This window comes from Macrotis lagotis, chromosome 6, assembly GCF_037893015.1.
Source record: "Macrotis lagotis isolate mMagLag1 chromosome 6, bilby.v1.9.chrom.fasta, whole genome shotgun sequence".
NCBI classification, from domain to species: domain Eukaryota; kingdom Metazoa; phylum Chordata; class Mammalia; order Peramelemorphia; family Peramelidae; genus Macrotis; species Macrotis lagotis.
The window spans coordinates 113003778-113018886 of NC_133663.1; the positions used below are offsets into that span (position 1 = coordinate 113003778).

A 15109-nucleotide genomic window follows, 5' to 3' on the forward strand; every position below is an offset into this window, starting at 1 on the left:
TTTCCCAATTGATAAGTATCCCCTTAGTGTTTAATTTTTTGCTTCTACAAAAAGAGTTACTATGGACATATTGGAACATATGGGACTTTTCTCACTTTTCATGATTTCTTCTGGATCTAGACCTAGAATTAGAATTGCTGGGCGAAAGGGAATGAACATTTTTATTGCTCTTTGGACATAGTTCCTTATTGCGTTCCAGAAAGGTTACATCACTTCACAAATCCACCAGCAATGCATCAATCTCTCAATCTTCTCACAATCTCTCCAACAATGAATATTTGCCCTTTTTGTCATCTTAGCCAGTCTGATAGATGTGAGGTGATACCTCATAGTTGTTTTAATTTGTATTTCTCTAATCAATAATGATTTGGTGCAGTTTTTCATATGATTATATATCACTTTAATTTCTTCATTTGAAAACTGTCTATTCATATTCTATTACCATTTGGGGAATGACTTGCAACCAAATAAATTTGATGCATTTCTCTGTATGTTTTAGAAATGATACCTTTATCAGAACTCCTAGTTGTGAAGATGGTTTCCCAGATTTCTGCTTTCCTTTTAATTTTGGTAGCACTGATTTTATTAGTGCAAAACTTTTTTAACTTAATATGGTCAAATTCATTTATTTAGCAGTTTGCAATCTACTCTACTTCTTGCTTGGTCACAAATTTGTCCCCTTTTCATACATCTGATAGAGTATTTCTTGGTCTTTTAATATATCTGTTGCCCTTTATGTCTAAATCCTATACCCATTTCGACCTTATCTTGCTATAGGGTGTGAGGGGTGGATCTATGCCTAGCTTTTGTCATGCTCTATTCCAATTTCTCCAACAATTTTTGACAAATAATGAGTTCTTATCCCAGAAGCTGATGTCTTTAGTTTTGTCAAACAGTAGCTTACTCTAGTCATTGACTATTGTTTCTTTAGAACCTATCTTAATCCATTGATCCATTTTTTTTTTTTTTAGTTTTTGCAAGGCAATGGCATGAAATGGCTTGCCCAAGGCCACACAGCTAGGTGATCATTAAGTGTATGAGGCCCTATTTGAACTCAGGTACTCCTGACTCCAGGATAAGCGCTCTGTCCACTGGGCCACCTAGCGGCTCTCATTACTCTATTTCTTAACCATAACCAGGCAGTCTTGATGACTGCCTCTTTATGGTATTGTTTTAGATTTGGTAGACCTAGGACATTTTCCTTTACATTTTTTTTTTGCATTACAAGCAAAATCTTAAAGAAAATTGATGTTTGGGCAAAGGCTCCACCAGCGGGAGGCGGGGCTGGAGGGAAGTGGGGGCACAGGTCTGAGAATGAGGTGGCAGTGGTGGAGGAGGGGGAGGAGGGGGTGCTGCAGCCCGAGCAGAGGAGGAGCACGGCAGGTAGTGCTATTATGAACCTCAAATTTATGTATATAACCAACTCTTCGGATCTGCAACCCTTCGAACATTTGCAACATGAATAACATTGCACCAGTTCCAAAATTCTCCATTCATCCCCCTGTTCATCACACCAACTTAAAAGTCAGATCCACTGAACCACCTTTAAACAAAGATTTACATCAGATTTTCCAAGACTCTCTTGAATCTGACTCACAAATCTCTGTCCAGGAAATAAAATTCCAATCTAACCTTCAGAAACAGAACCAAAACCATGAATCCCTAATGAAGGAGATGGAGCTTTGACAGCTTAGAGGAGGAAAGTCCACAATTTCAAAATCTGACATCAATAATGAAGCAGTTAAACTCCCCAGGGGGAATGATCCCCCTCCTCAAATCCCTGGTGAGAATGAAAGGATTACCAAGAACAATGGTCGCAATCTGAAAGAACAAAATTCACCCATGTCTTCTGAAACAACTGATGGCAGGCCAGCTTCAAGAAGAAAAGGCATATGTAAAATTTGAAGACAATACAAACTTGGGAGTGGGCCCATATCACCAAACTCGCAATGTACCTAAAAAACTAGATGTAAGTCAAAGTAACCAGAATTCTATGCCCAGAGGACAGTATAAACAGATTAAATCAGATGGTCCTTCACTAAATCTTGAACATAAGAATAAGCCTGTCACCCATTTACAAGATTTGCATGCTTTTAGACCCCAACATTATAAAGAAGCACCTGGTAACTTTATTTTATCTAAAAAACTTTTTAATAAACCCACTTATAAAAATCCTGCTGGATTTAATACCTTAATGGTATTAATGAAGAAGGAGGACATCAGAGCTTCCAAGAAAGTAGTTCTTTGATTTACAGGTTCAATCTGCAACCTGATTGGGACTTCAGCTACATTAACAAATCATCTAAGAAACACCAGAAAGGCTCTAAATCCACTTCTAATATGGATAATTAAGGATCATTTGAAAATAAAACTTCAACTCAGAGACAACGGACACAGACATATTCAGAAGCAAGCTATAGTAACTTAGATATGCTATGGAAATTCTGTCCTTCATCTGAAAGTCAGCCAGCCAGGGTTTCTCCAGATACTCAGTTTACCCATATAATGGAGCAGCATCAGCAAGCCTTAATGCAGCTGACTGAAGTACAACCCAGTGAAGTGACCTCCAATGCAGTGTTTCCATCAAAAGTCTCAAGAGTAGACAGCAAATCCCAACTCAATATGGAAAAAAGCCAGGGGAGTCAGACAACACTGAGCCCTTGTAACTCTGAAGGCTACCTATTACAACTGGAGAAGCAGAACTAGCATAAGGATAGAGTTGCCAGTAAGAATTACAGGTTGAAAGGTTACCAGAAAAAAAGAAGTGTAGCTTGGAGGCCTTGTACCTGACTTTGAGTCTCTCAAAGATAAAATTAAAAAAATTAAAGCAACAGAAGCAATATGCAAAACAAGTTAAGGAGTACAACATGAAAGTTCTGTCCTCTGGGTAAAAACCACAAACAGCAAAACCTGAGAGTAAACCTTCCATTTCTCGTCAGAAGGCTTTGGAATATGCTAGGAAAATTCCAAACCCTAACCCACCAAATCTAAATGATCAAGAATCGAAGCAAGACAGAAATCAGCCCTGTTCTGGAAAAGAAATGAATTTAACTGAAATCTCATTGCTATAAGTTCTACAGAACAGACACGAAAGAGAAAAACAGGCTGTGGATGCTTTCAAAGTCCTTCATATTGTATAGAAAATGTGTCCTTAGGAAGACCTATTAGGAGCAAGGTATATGAAAAAAGTGAACTCCGATCCAATCCCTGCAAGCAATGACTGACTGCCTTTCATTCTAATCAGGATATGGTCTATGTGTGTTTCCATAGGATTAAAAATATAGGTACATGTTACATGATTCCATAATCTACTTTCCTTTAGGTGAGAAATCATATAGAAATCATTTATTTTTCAAATTAGTAAGAATTTGGTCTACTAATGACCAGACAATAAAGCCTTTTAGTTTAATGATAAAAAAAAAAAAATTGATGTTTGCATTTCATTCAAGTTGAATCTCTGCTTCACTTTCTCCTCCAGAGCAAACTTGGACAAGTGTTCAGATATGGCTCAGTAGGACTCTGGCTGACGCTGTATGCATTTGGAGACCTTGGTCTTTTTAAATTATGGTTTTAAGTAATCTCAGTTAGACTGAGATAACACTAGTAGCTGCCACAATGCAACTTCCCTTAACGCCTGATGTTTGTTAATTCCACAGAGTCAACCTAGAGGTGTTTGCTCTTCACTCAGACTGAACCTCCATCTCTGGAGGTATTTCCACTTGCTTCTTATCAAATTGTCTTAGTGAAAAAACTACTTTACTCTGTGTTAGAAATTGTTCTTTTTTCTTTTCCCTTTTTGTGGAGAAAATTTGGAAAGCCAAAGGTTTCTGATGTACCCCACCATCTTCCCAAGATTCTCTGCTACTAGAGTTTTTAGAGTAAATTTTGGGAAGATCATATTGGCAACTAAATGGAATGAAAGTGGCAAGTGATGGAATGTTTTGATTGACAAATGACATATGACAATATGAATAGAAAACCTTTTTTTAAGTGAAACAGAAACCTGACTATGTGGCTTAGGTAGGATAAAAGTGGTCAAGGAATACCTATGTGTGTATATATAAGTGAACATTGTATACAATATAGAATCAGGAAATTTTAAGTAAAATTCCTCCCAAAGGAGTATGGAGAAAAAATAGGAGAATTGAGCAAATAAAGTTAAGGAAATAAATTTTTTCTCTTCCTTTTTCCTTTTTCACTTTCATTTTGTCTTTCTTTACTCTTGTGAAGCTGATAATAACTACCCTTTCCCCTTTAGAGTCTTTTCATTTTTAATAATACATATGTGTTTTCCTTTTATATTTTTGTAATTATGACTTTGGAAATGATGCATGCACATGCTCTAAATAACATTTTTCATTCTATAGTGAATTTTTCATTACTTACAGAAATGGAGTCATACTGAGACAGAAAATTCAAAAGAACATGCTAACAAAATTATTTGATAAATTATTGGCAAAAGATAAACTTATGGGGCGCAGCTAGGTGAACAGTGGATAAAGCACCAGCCCTGGAGTCAGGAGTACCTGGGTTCTAATCCAGTCTCAGACACTTAATAATGACCTAGCTGTGTGGCCTTGGGCAAGCCATTTAACCCCATTTCCCTTGCCAAAAAAAAATGATAAACTTAGGTTGAAAAAAATATACACAATGAATTTTTTGAACTTTCCTGACTTCTTAATGTGCAGCAAGTATTTCAGGGGACCCTTAAATCTAGAGTTGACTGGATATAAGATGTTGATCAAAGTGTTTTTAGATGTATTTCAACCTCCTCCAAGTATTGGACTTAGTGGTTCACCAAAATTCAATACTGGGATATCATATATTAAAACATACACACATACAAATATACATATATACACACATATACATATACAGAATTGAAAGGAGGGCACCTTTCAAATATCATCATACAATTCTAGAAGCAGGATTGCTACCCCTAACTCCAACACTTGTAACAGGCACATACATAGCAACCATATATCTCCAAGATTAATCCCTCATTGTCCTTTTCTCTGTTATATGTATTATATCCTAAGTCCTCTGATCCAATATCTGAAATTTTCCATTTTTTATAACTTTTTCTAATCATCTATACAATGTGAAGTTTTTGTTTGTTTCATATACACACACACATACACATATACGTATCACCATCATCTATACCTATGTCTTTATCATCTGCAACTGTTAAATGGTGTCATAAACTTACTAATGAGGCTGTTGACTATTCAAGAAAGAGCAACTCAGCTGTACTGAGTTAAAATTCTCTTTCAATCTAAATTTGAGTCTCTGGGATGTTTTGTTCAAGACTGGTCAAGATCCAGATTTTCTACTTCCCAATCAGGGATATATCACTACAAATACTTTTGTACATTGCTGAATTTCCAGAAAGTATATAATAGTAATAGACTATCTGCAAAAGACTACATATCTATAGGTTTATCTACACATATTGTTTTCTACTTATCCTTTCAAGGACACAGATAACATTTAGTTTGGCACCATGGGCATTATTTCCATCTCTCTATTTTCAGGTCTTGTTTCAATGAATTCTGTCAAGTACCAGACTAGACATTTTTCCCCTCTACATCCTAACTATAATTCATTATACTCTTGTGATTTCTTTATAACACTTTTTCTTGATTTGCAGGAAAGTCTTCAAAAGTGAACCATCAATCATAGAACATGTACATGAAGAAATGACCTTCATGTCTGTTTCTTGTTGTTCATAATTTCCCTCTCTCTGGACAGATCTTTTGTACCAATATTATTTAATCAGCTTGTTGGTTTGGGGTTTTGTCTAAGATGCTTTTTTATTAATTTATTTTTTTAAGAATTGCTTCAAAATTTCAGATACTTTATTGCATATTTTTGGTTGCTGTTCATTTCATTAAAAGAGTGGATAATTAATACAATCAATAGGAAATTATTTTTAATGTTTTCCTTTCCTGAAATTAAATCATGTATTGATATTTAATATATTATTATACTTGAAATCAGATAATGATTCTTAAAAATGATTCAAAGTACTTATTTTTGACAAAAAGAGCTATTTTAGAGCTCTGGCTTCCAGCAATTTAAATCTTTATTGATAGACTAAAAATCTTAGGTCTGAACAAACTAGCAAAATTCATATATTTTTGTAGATAAAGAAACTATTTACAGGGAGATTTAATAACTTGCTTTTCATTCAACACTGCATATACATAAATATATACATAACCATTTATAAATGTTTATAAATTTGCATCAGAATTTTATATCTTTATATTTTCTAAACCTGTCTCTTTCTTACTATATACTTACACATCTATGCAACTCTGTCATAAATAAATATTATGAAAAATTTATCATTTTTATCCTTAGGTAAGTATTTCACTTTGAACACAAATATTTTTTACTTTATTTTACAAAAGTCAAAACTGGAGTTTACATATAAAGAGAAGTATAATACCTTCTCATTAGTCATGTAGTATCATAGACCTGATTTTGATGAACATATCCTATTTTCAACCAATATACTTCCCATTCAATCACATTGCCTCTCCTTATTTGTTTACCTTGATATAAATTACTCATGTTTTCTTTTCCTTCCATCTATTGATTTCCTTTGTGATTTTAATAACTTTCATAAAATCAAATTTCATCTCTGTGTAGAGCATAAACACACATATATATGCATTATATATCTATACACATATATTCATATAGACAATTATTCTTTTCCCGGAAATACATATATTTGTGATACCTTCACATCTTTCTATATATATGAAAATTTTCAAATGCACTTATGCACACATTATACATAGGAAATGTAGATATGTACGTATATTTATCTATAGGCATGAAAAAGTATAGAAGTATAAATGCACACATACACATGCACACCTGTTTTTATTTATGTATATGCATTCATATATGTATGTATATGCCTATGTGTGTATGCACCAAAATTGCTTCTTTCCAGGGATGATTCACTGTTAGCTTAAATTCAATACATTATTGAAGCTATCATCTTAAATCCCAGATCTGGCTGTTTTCCAAACTTTTCAGTTTGTTTCTAGATAAAACCTATATTCTAGATAGAATCATTATTCTTTCAATCATCCATATTTGCAACTTCAAAATTATGGTATATTTTTTCTTTTTCTCATTTACCAGATCCAGGCTTTTATAAAATTTTATATATCCAAAATTTGTTGATCTTTCAAGCTTATATTCTTCCTAACACTATCACCAACATTAACATTTGCTTTAACTGTAATGTGAAGCTCTTTAAATTGTTTTTCTTAACCAAATCCTCTCTACTCTCTTATCCTTTGTATAGAGAACTTCCAATTTTTTGGGGGGGTTGTACAAAACAGAGATATTATCTTGTCTCTCCAATACTCAGAGAGCTTCAACTAGTCCCTAGTGCCTTAAAGATTAAGTATTTGATGATGACAATGTTGTTTGTTTGTGCTTGAAGATGACCATGACATCAGGGTAAGTGATGCCATGACAAGAACATGAATTGATTTTTTTGTGAGGAAGTGCTGTGCTATGTCACCAGCCCCACTTTCTTTCCCAGAGTTGTCTGATCCACTGGCCAGAAATGAATCATAATGACTGGAGATGACCTGCATAAGAGGCAATTAGGGTTAAGTGACTTGCCCAAAGTCATACAGCTAGGAAGTATCATGCATCTGAGGCTTATTTTGAATTCCCACCCTCCTAATTCCAAGACTAGTGCTCTAACTACTCTGCCATCTAACTGCCCCTAAGTATAGTTTAAAGTCGATGATTATAGCTCTTCAAAAAATGAATTCAATCTATGTCAACAGAATTATGTTATTTTATTCTTCTACACAAACTTTATGCTTACAACAAAAGAGATTATCAACTTTTTCCCTGAAACCAACAAATTTGTACTACTCCTGCATCTTTTTTGATCAGAGTGCAATCTCCTTTCATCTCTAACTCTCATAATCCTCATCTATTTTTAAGAGTCAGGAGGACCTGGGTTGAAATCCAGACTCCGACACTTAATTACCTTGCTGTGTGTCCATGGGCAAGTTACTTAATCCCACTGCCTTGCAACCTCCCCCCACCCCGGAAAAAAACCAAACCAAACATAAGACTCAGTTGCCACTTCTTGTTGTAATCATTCCTCAAAAAGAAAACTTTCTCTTCCTCCTCAATTGTTGCTAGAAAATTTAGGTTGAATCTCTCCTTTGCCTCTACCACTTCCAAACAAGTAATTTCTCTGTTGTTTGTTTTATAGAGAACAACCTTTCCCATTGACTATAAAGTATTTGTGTTTCTCTGCCCTTCTCTATAGAGATCAAACCTTAAATATTCTACAGATTTGCTAATATTTATTGTTAAATATTAAATATACAGAAAATAGCAATCTCAGTGGAAAAGTAAGGGTACTTACACAGGAGCTGGGAAGGAAGAAGGAAATCTACACTTTCTACTATATGAGCAAGGATTTCCAAGAGATAAACATAGGTAAGAACATTCTTAAGACCTAGGGATAAACCTAACCTCATAGGTGGAAGATGGAAAAGTGCGGTTAAGGAAACTGAGGCAGCCAGTTTGGGGTATCACAGCAAGGTGATGTGACATAAATCTGGCAAGATGAGTGGAGGTCAGAGTGTTAACTGTCTTAAAGACCAAACACAGAAACATATATTTGTCTTTTTGTCCTATTCAATATATTTCAATGATAATATGAATCCATTTTGTCAATGGAGTTAGGTTGTGAAGAGTTTTAGATGCCAAAGAAATTGTTTTGTATTTGATAAAACAATTGAACACTTTTTCTTGATACTCTTTTCTCTCTAGGTTTTCAGAACACCCTTCTTTCCTGGTTCTTCTTCTCCCTCTTCGAATTGCCCTTTTCTATCTCCTTTGATGCATGCTTATCTACATTCCATTCTTTAACCGTAAGTGTCCCTCAGAACACTGTGTCTTGTTCCTCTGTATTAATAAACTTGGTAATCTCATCCTCCAGTGGAGTTAATGATCATCTTTTCACTCATGATTCACAGGTCTCCTTATTCTGCCTTAATCACTCTGCTGAACTAGTCTCCCAAACCACAAGGACTTTTTCAGACATCTAGAACAGAATTCCCAATAGACATCTTAAACCTAACATGTTCAAAACAACTCTTCCCTTAAAACCTCCCAGCCTCCTCCCTTCCTTGTTACTATAGAGAATAATAGCATACTTTCACTCCCTCAGGTTCCTAATCTAGGAATCTTCTCACTCTTTCTTGGCCTGAACTATATTGAAGCTGTTTCCAAAGCCTGCAATACACCTTGAGTATCCTTATTTCCTCTCATGATTCCACCCCCGGTATAGATCCTGAATACTTTTGTTAACTGTAATTTTCTCAGGCCAAAAATGAAATAGCAAAGTTGGTTTTATAAATAAAGTTTTATTCTCTAGATGTTTCCAAAAACCCGTGGGTGGATGGCAACCTTACAATTGCCTTCCCTGATATAAAATTCTGGGAGCATTTTATACAAAAAGGACAAAGAGTCATAAAACTGAGCTAAGTAATCAATGATATTTCACATAGATGACATGGTTTTATATGATCCTCTCATATCTTATATTTGCTTCAAATTCCTATTGACAAGAACCCCACTAGACTGGAGAGTAAATGTTTGCAAATAGCCTTAGGATCTCCCATCCTCATCCAAGATATCTCTTATCTTGTGGTTTCTTGATCCAGGTGAAGGGATTTATTGGTGTTTACCACTGAGTTGACTAGGGAGTTTTGACATTGGCCAAGTCAACATTTTTAGATGGAAGAGACAGGAACTATTGGCAGACTAATATTTTTGCACACCACAATTTAAATCTATTAGTTAAAGGTTGAGACTAATTTTTTATCAGAATATTAATTTCAAATTAAATAATATCAGATTAGACACCTTACTCCTGGATTCTTGTAATAGCTTGGTAGAGGGCATAGAGTATAGTTATCTTTCTGCCTCAAGGCTCTTCACTTACTCTGTGAAGTTACAAAAGTGATTTTTTTGAAGTATAGATCCTATCATTTCATCCCCTCATTCAATAGACTCTCTACTGACTCCCTACTGTCATTGGGAGCAAATAAAAAAAATATTCTGCTTGGCATTTTAAGTTCTTCATGACCTCCCTCCTGTCTTAGTCTTGTACTTTTATAGACAATAAATTCCTATTGACAAGAACCCCACTAGACTGGAGAGTAAATGTTTGCAAATCTTAGGATCTCCCATCCTCATCCAAGATATCTCTTATCTTGTGGTTTCTTGATCCAGGTGAAGGGATTTATTGGTGTTTACCACTGAGTTGACTAGGGAGTTTTGACATTGGCCAAGTCAACATTTTTAGATGGAAGAGACAGGAACTATTGGCAGACTAATATTTTTGCACACCACAATTTAAATCTATTAGTTAAAGGTTGAGACTAATTTTTTATCAGAATATTAATTTCAAATTAAATAATATCAGATTAGACACCTTACTCCTGGATTCTTGTAATAGCTTGGTAGAGGGCATAGAGTATAGTTATCTTTCTGCCTCAAGGCTCTTCACTTACTCTGTGAAGTTACAAAAGTGATTTTTTTGAAGTATAGATCCTATCATTTCATCCCCTCATTCAATAGACTCTCTACTGACTCCCTACTGTCATTGGGAGCAAATAAAAAAAATATTCTGCTTGGCATTTTAAGTTCTTCATGATCTACCTCCCTCCTGTCTTGCCAGTCTTGTACTTTTATAGACAATATATACTCTTCAATTCAGAGAAATTGCTCTCCTGATTGCTCCAGTAACAAGATATTTCATCTTTATTCTCTGTTCATTCTCTCTGACTGTTCTCAAAGCATTAAATGCTCTCCCTCCTCCTTTCTGACTAATGATTATTCTGAGTTTCTTTATGTCCCCAAAAAATCTCACCTCCTACAGGAAGCCTTCCTCAAACTCTCTTAAATGTAGTGCTTTCCCTCTGTTAAATATCTTCTATTTATCTACTTTTATATGCATGCACACATATGTATATATACATACACACACATAAATATGGTTTGAATTTTGTCTCCCCCATTAGATTACTAGCTTCCTGAGGACAACCACTTGTCTCTTGGCCCTTTTTGTATCTTTTTCAGAGCTGAAGGAACATAATAGACACTTAAATTTAATTAATTGAATAGGGAGTCATACAGCCTTATTTGTTCACACAAGATTTCCCATCTTCGCACTGGCTGTCCCTAATTCTTATTTCTTGTGATCCTTGACATTGTTAAGACTCAGGTCAATCAAGCACCATGTCCTAGAGGAGGCCATTGCCCATTCTTCCTCACCTCCCAATCCCTCATTTGCTATAGTCTTCCCCTCACAGGTTTCTTTCCCTTGAATGTTTTGGTTTTGATGGCTCAGAGAAAATAAAAATGTCAATTATTTCTGTTCTGACCAGAAACTCTGCTTTCCCCTGTCTCCCTGATTCTTTTGTAAGGAGAAAGTAAATCATCTTTTACCTCAATTCTTACCTAACCTTTAACTACAGAAGGGGTGTTGCTATAGGTAATCTGTGGGAGAACTTAATAAGTCCAAGATTCCTCATTGTATTCTGGGTCATAGCAAGTCTTCCTGAACTATGTCTTCCACTTGATGCTGATAACTGGAAGAGAACATGGGACTGATGACTTTGCATAGCTCTGCTTCACATAAATCCAATTCACTTGCCAATAAAGAAGTTACCTACCTGAAATCATTGGTCCTTAAAAACAAAATATAAACAACCAGAAGCTATTTAAGGTAAGGAAATATGCATTTTTGACATTTTTCCCAGTTTTTATAATTCACTCATATATTTTTAAAAAAGAACCCTTTAATGTTTAAATTGTGTCAATGATACTTTGAGGATGCTGAGGTACACATTGGATAAAATTCTGTGCCTGGATTTAGAAAGACCTGAGTTCAAATCAATCTTCATTCATTCACTAATTATGTGGTTGAGAAGGCTGTCTAACCTTTGTTTGGTTCAGTTTCCTCAACTGTAAAATGAAAATGATAGCCTCACTTAGGGATGTTGTGAAATCAAATGATAAAATGTTTATAAAGTACTTAGTAAAATGTCTGAGTAATAAATAAACAGATAATAAATACTCATTAATTTCCTTTCTTCCTGGAAATATGAAGCAAAATATGAGCAGTCCCTGACTTTAAGGAGCTCACAATCTAGCAGCAAAAACAATATGTGCTCATCTAAGTACATGCAGCAAGCAGAGCACTAGCACATAGTCAAAAATAAATGTTTGTAGAATTAATTTGCTTACATGTATATAATTTTTCCCCTCCCCCCCAAAAAAACCTCACTTACCACTATTTTTGTTTTGTATGCTCTTTACTTTGTATCGTCCCTTGAATATAGAAGACATGTCATGTCTGGTAAATGCAATTTTATATCTTGTCACTACAAAAATATGTTTGTACCCTAATGTGCCAATTTATTTGGAGTTGATGTTATAATACAAATATCACAATATTTTCAGAGACAAATACTGTGATTTCTACTTCTCAAAGAACTATAAACAGACTCAAAATAGTTGCTCGATAAATACTACTGTAGTGAAGATCAGTCTAATTAAGAGGCAGAATTGCGGACTGGGACTTGGGAAACCTGATACTACAATATTTAGTGCTAGATCTGCAACTAACTTGATGTGTAAAAACAGAGAAGTCATTCAGGTGTTCTCTCTAAAAGATTTCATTTCTGGTTTTAAAATAAATTTATTTAAATAATGCACTGATAACACTATAGTTTATTTTATTTGCTTCTTTGAAAAGATAAAGTAATTGGTTGAAGGCAATTTTTTTTGTAATTACAACAGGACTTAATGTTTGCTTTCTGATGTCTACATGACTAACAACAGCCAGACCATGCTAATTATTTTAATCAAATATAGATAATTTCTTAAGGTAATTTCTTCAAGGCTCATTGCAGATACTTTAATTACTGATAGACACGAATATTTGCATATGTATTTATTTCCTTGCTTAACAACTTGATGGGAGTTTACTTCCTGAATTTAATTTTGAAAACTGAATTAGATTTTTTTTAAAAAAGAAAGGAAATAGAATTATATTGGCAAATGAAGTTAACTCTCTTTTGTTTTTGCTAATGGAGAAGAGTAATTGTAAGGGTTTTCCAAAAATAAGAAAGGGTAATACAAATGCATTTGATTTTGACTTTGTATTTTTTATGTATATGTGTATTAACATTACAGTAATTGAGCTAATTATATTTCCCTTCAACTAATGCTAAAAGGAACTTCTATTCTTTCTCACAAAACAACTGTGAGATAGGAAAAAGGAGGCATCTTTGGAGCAAATGACTTAGTGAAATCAATATTTGTATTTAGAATTCACTATTAAATGATTCCCACAAATGAAAATCCAACTATGAATAAGTGGACAATTTCTAACACTATAGTGTAATAGAAGAAAACACAATACTTGTTTGACCAACTTTGATAAATAGTCTATAACAAAGTCTATACAAAAAAATTGTTTCTAAATGTCAATTGATAGATGATTTATCCCCACTTGCCATTTGTCATTAAGGGTGTTTCATTTGTCAGAAGTTCTATTTTCAGTTGCAAAGCTCTTCTTTGTAGGGAAGAAACTAAAGCCTACCTTATTTCTAAATCTAATCCCACAAAGTAATATACTTTCCAAAGACTTAACCTTTTTGCATATTTATGTATTTCTTTGTGGACCCCTAAGGGATTCATTTCTCAACTGTGTCACAAGATACTATACTGCAATGCTTGGCTTATTTTCCCATCATATATTGTTGAATGACTCCACAGTGTTTTCTATTTGTTGTTGTCTGGAGGATGCAGCTTTGACCCAGTCTGTTCAATGTGCAGACCTCATGCCTGCAAGCAATGAGCCTCTCCAAGACTTATCACTGTGTCTTTACGTATTGTATCAGCAGGCTCATCTGCAGAAATATATTCTGACTGAGGAGGCCTGAGGTAGACAATGCTTAATTCTCCATTTCAAAATCTTCCAGGAATGGAGGATAGATTCAGCTGGAGGGCATCCATCCTGTCAGTGGCCTATTATCCTAACACAGTGTTTATTCTGTTCCTAGTCTCAGTTAGCCTTATTCTGTTTGATAACCATGTTGGAAATCTCCCCTGTGTAACAGTGCATAATAGTTCAGAATATATTTATGATCAGTTGTTAACATGAGACCTATGGATTAGTGTAGAACTTTTTGTACAGTATTCTCTATTTTCTATCTCTGAACAAACACAGTTGAAAAGCTGTTGTGATTTCTACTTCTCAAAGAACGATAAACAGACTCAAAATAGTTGCTCAATAAATACTACTGTAATGAAGATCAGTCTAGTTAAGAGACAGGATTGTGGACTTGGACTTGGGAAACCTGATACTACAATATTTAGTGCTAGATCTGTAACTAACTTGATGTGTAAAAATAGATAAGTCATTCAGGTGTTCTCTCTAAAAGATTTCATTTCTGGTTTTAAAAAAAATTTATTTAAATAATACACTGATAACACTATAGTTTATTTTATTTGCTTCTTTGAAAAGGTAAAGGAATTGGTTGAAGGCATTTTTTTTGTAATTACAAGAGGCCAGCTAGGTGGTCATTTGATAAAGCATTGATCTTTGAGCCAGGGGGACAGGAGTCCAAATCTGGCCTCAGACACTTGATGCTTAATAGCCGTGTGACCCTGAGCAAGTCACTTAACCTGCTTGACTTTCAGTTGTGGGCCATCTCCAGTTATTCTGAACTCAGATGGCTCTAGAGGAGAAAGTGGGGCTGGTGACTTAACACAGCACCTCCTCACTCCAATCAAATTCACTACCTCCTTTATGTCATGTTCTTAAAGAATGAAAGATAACACCTTCATCATCATCATCATTATCACATAATTGCCTGAGATGATTTTTTTCATAAATTGATTATCTTATAAATTATGTTAATCTATCAATTATTTAGACATTCTTTAAACCCAAGTCAATCTCTGATCTTGCTAAATTTAATAACAACAAAAGCAACAAACAGCATTTACTAAATGTGTACTATAT

At 34.5% G+C, this 15109-nt stretch overlaps 1 pseudogene; it reads left to right on the top strand.

Annotated features, from left to right (window-relative positions):
- Window positions 1-3140, top strand: part of LOC141492190 (jhy protein homolog) — an 87766-nt pseudogene extending 84626 nt beyond the window's left edge.
- Window positions 3141-15109: the final 11969 nt, after the last annotated feature.